This window comes from Aplysia californica, unplaced genomic scaffold (assembly GCF_000002075.1).
Source record: "Aplysia californica isolate F4 #8 unplaced genomic scaffold, AplCal3.0 scaffold00081, whole genome shotgun sequence".
In the NCBI taxonomy this organism is placed as follows: Eukaryota; Metazoa; Mollusca; class Gastropoda; order Aplysiida; family Aplysiidae; genus Aplysia; species Aplysia californica.
The window spans coordinates 1,411,333-1,415,557 of record NW_004797351.1 but is presented as its reverse complement, the minus strand read 5'-3'; positions in this window follow the sequence as shown (position 1 = coordinate 1,415,557).

The following is a 4,225-nucleotide window of genomic DNA, read 5'->3' as shown; positions in this document are numbered from 1 at the left end:
CAGGGGGGGGGGGGTAATATCTAAACCCGTTAAAAAAATAGAGAAACATATCAGATCAGTGCCTGTGATAGACATGTGAAATGTTATTGTTATCTTGATGACCTTCCAAAAAAATGATTACAATTACTCTTTTATGTCCATTTAGTCTATGTCATTGTTTACAGAGATCACATATTATGTTTGTAAACATATTGTTACAATTATGCTTAATGATTCTTTCTTGTGATAAAAAATTGTCATTATGGTATGGATACTGTATCGTGATATTTCCAATACCGATGCGACATTGATTAACAAAGATACAGTGCAAGAGTCACGTCTCACCACAACTCGCAATTAAGTTAAGTCTGACTTTCTACTTTAAATAAAAGATAAAATGGCCAGGTATGCGACGACATAGCGTTACGCTAAGCGGACCGCGTGTACTGCTGTGGGATGTGCCAGAGGGCAAATTAGGATTGTGTCAGTTGTATAGGTTTTTACGTAACTTTCAATACAGTTAGGTCTCTAAAAGAGGTCGGATCTCCGATTCATTTCAGCTTCCATCTATGACACGATCATATCAAGGAAGCATGCTATTCAAGGGAACTCTTTGAGCAATACATTGCCATGTATAACTTTCAAATTACGCTCTGTTTGGGGATTCGAACCAGAGCCACAAGGTTCATAGTTCAGTATGAGGGGGGGTCGAAATAAATAATAGCAGTAATAAAGCGCATAGAGAATGCTATAGAGCGTTGCTATGTGCTATGTAAATGCAGTCTTTAATAATGATCATGATTATTATCATAGCCTGGTGTATACCCCTGTTGTTTGTGTAGTCCATTCATTATGTGCGTGCTTTACGTGTGTACTGACAAACGGAAGAACACAGAGAAACGACGATGTAAATCAGATTAATAAAACCCGTCGATCCAGGTTATTTATTTTTTTGGGCCCCTATTTTTTTATGTCGACCAAGATTTTTGTTTTTTATGTCGTTAGATTTTTGTTTTTGTGTATACCCACTAATATTTTATCTGGTTCAAATTTGATCTTGTTTTCATGTACATTATTTTATGGTAGGATGCGCACTTAAAATTTGATCCTGTTGAACATTAATCGGTCAGTAATCACTTTTGTAGTATAATAATATATGATGATGTACATGCATTTGCTTTTTTTCATAATATTAATACCGGTACATCATAGTACATGTACTGTCTAAGAAAGTTTATACATCGTAGAGCCATGCAAATCTTTCTTTGCCACGTTCATTTCAGTATTAAATTATACGTAATGTGTGTAATTGATGTCTAGCTGACGGTAGAGTACACATGTTCTGAGATGACTGACTTATATCTGTGATACTAGGCGTAGAGCATTTTTTATTTCCTCTGATATTGAACCTAAAATGTATATTGATTATACATTTGTACTTGCACACGAATGGTACAACATAACTATTATTACTAGTCTGTTTCGAGGTTTTTCTAATGAGCAGAAATGAATCATTCCTTTTCATATTTTTCTAGCGTAGTTCGTAGTTATCACTATGCACCTTCAGAAATACTACAGAAGGTCTATATATTTACATTTACATACACCAAACATGTATTTGAACATTCGAATGTGGTCCGTTTTGTTTTTGGCTCTTTTATTTTTAATTTCTGCTTGATTCCTATTGACTCGCTAGTTAATAAAACATTAATTCATAAAACATTTCTGACACACACCCTAACCAGTTTTGTTCATTCACTAAGTTGATTACCGTATCATCTTCAGTTCGGCGATCACAGATTAAACATTCACAAGTTCCATCGTGTAGAAAGAATGTTTTCTCCTCTCACTCGCACGCCAAAAGGTGCTTGGTTCAATGCACCCCCCACCCCCGGACCACTCCCTCACTTGTTGAAACTTTGGATTCTTAACTGCTAGAACATTCTTCCTGTATTTAATGGGGTAGTGGAGACAGTTACAAATATTTTATTGAAAATCTCCATCTTTGGAGTCGCATGTATCCTATACTGTCTTTGTTGGTCCCGAGAAGGAGGTCTGAAAAAGCCCATTTCACAAAATTACACTGCAGGTGCCAGTCAGTTGATTTTGTTGAAATAAATAAAAACGTAGAAACACACACACACACACACACACACACACACACACACACACACACACACACATACACAGACAAAATCTATCTACTACTACTACGTTTTTTCCGAAAAAAAACCTGTATACTAAAACAAGTTTGCATTACTTCGCAAGTCTAGAGATGCTCTTCAACTTCCCTTTAGCTTTCTGCTCTTGGAAGTGGTTCATCTCAGATGCGACTCACTGGAGACTAGGGAAGACTTGCAATACAATTAATTTGAACACAGTTTGTTGCAACCGAAATATATGACGAGACCTGTGAGACTTATACAAATGAAGCTGTCAGTGGTAGGCAAGGGATGTCAATGAATGCCCGCCTTTTACTATCAAGTCTATACACGATCATATTCGCGGTGCTTGATTGTGGTCTGAGATATTGTGTCTGATGGTATAGCATTATGATACATGTCTAACGCCCCTTTCAACATAGTTATGTCATTTTAGAGGCGGGATTTCGAATTTCACGTTCATTATGAATAAAATAAATACGCCCGACAAGCAGTTCAAATAAATGTGCTAATCCTAGACAGCAAGATTTTTCAGGAAAGAGGGAAAAGGCTTTAGTCTTTTAATAGTTGTACTTACGTCGTGTATCCTTTCTTAATTTTTTAGATAGCATATAATTTGAATTTCGACAAAATATTTCTTGACAACCGCAAAGCAAGAAGCCGAAATTGTATCACGACATGGTGGAATGAGGCTCTCGTCTGTTTTCGGATGTATTATAGGGTTCATCTTTAACGTTTTTCCAGAAAAAAATAAATCATCACATCAATGCCTTTTTGAATAAACGTAATAGCTGTTGAGCTAAAAGGAAAAAAAGAGAATAAAAAAAAATTTGATTGGTATTCTCACTGACGGAAAAAAAGTTTCTGTCTTTCTTCGAATTCATCATTTTGACGAGAGCCTTATTTCAACACAATGACAAATAATAAGTATTATTGAATACTTACAGAGAGATGTGTTTTCCAGATTCTATGTAACAAAACCGAACCAATTTTCTGCTACCACATTTTTTACATTTCAATATTAATTTTAAGAAGCTGTTAAAAACATTTTGTGACACTGATATCACCTTCTTCCTTCTTAAAACTACCCCCCCCCCTTTCTTTTTCACTTGCAGATGTTTTGATTTCTATTCAAGATTGATGGGTACTTTTAAAATAAATATGGTGAGGGTTGTTTCTACTCAGCATTTCAGGAAAAAACCCGGGGTTAGAGGGATTCAACATTCCAGCAGAAAGACGGAGATGCTCGAAGAAATTAGACTCCCCCCAAGCCGGAATCAAGGTTACACCTTTCGTGTGGGAAGATGACAAGCCTCTCAACTATTACACCACAGAAGCTCGTAGGATGGTCCTGTGATAAACACACAAAGACTCCATACATGCAGCAGACAGTTGAATATGGTGAGGGGGGGGGGGTCTATTGGTGACGAATCAAGTAAGCGAAGAAACAGAAAAAATACCAATGAAAAAGCTTGAATACCACACAACAAGCGATGATGGGTGCGAAAGCTTGTTTGTTTTTAGTAAAGGTTTTACGGCGCTCGCTACTGCATAAGGTCAAATGAGCGTCAAAGAGTAGATGTCAACAGAGAAGTCCAAACGGAGAATCAGGCCCACTCTGCTCACCTGTGGGGGTGCGAAACCGGAACACACACAATCACACACATATACACAAGAAAAAGAAGAAGAAGAAGAAGAAGAAGAAGAAGAAGAAGAAGAAGAAGAAGAAGAAGAAGAAGACACACAAATAGAAAGAGAGAGTTGTGGACTGAGTGACTAAACGAATGAATAATATTCGAGCAAACATGAAAATGTTATACATACGTGAGCCAAGTCTTCTCTGTCCCCTATCTAACCCTCTTCGTCGTCCTTCCCTTCCTCGTCTGGCTCCTCTGACAACCCATTACTTTCTCTTCCCTTTCAAAACACCAGGTGTCAGATCTGGTCGTCACAGAATTTTTTGACCAAGGAGACAAGGAGAAGAATGAACTGAACCTCCAACCACAGGTATGACACACAGGATGTGAATACATGATGATGATGATGATGATGATGATGATGATGATGATGATGATGATGATGAT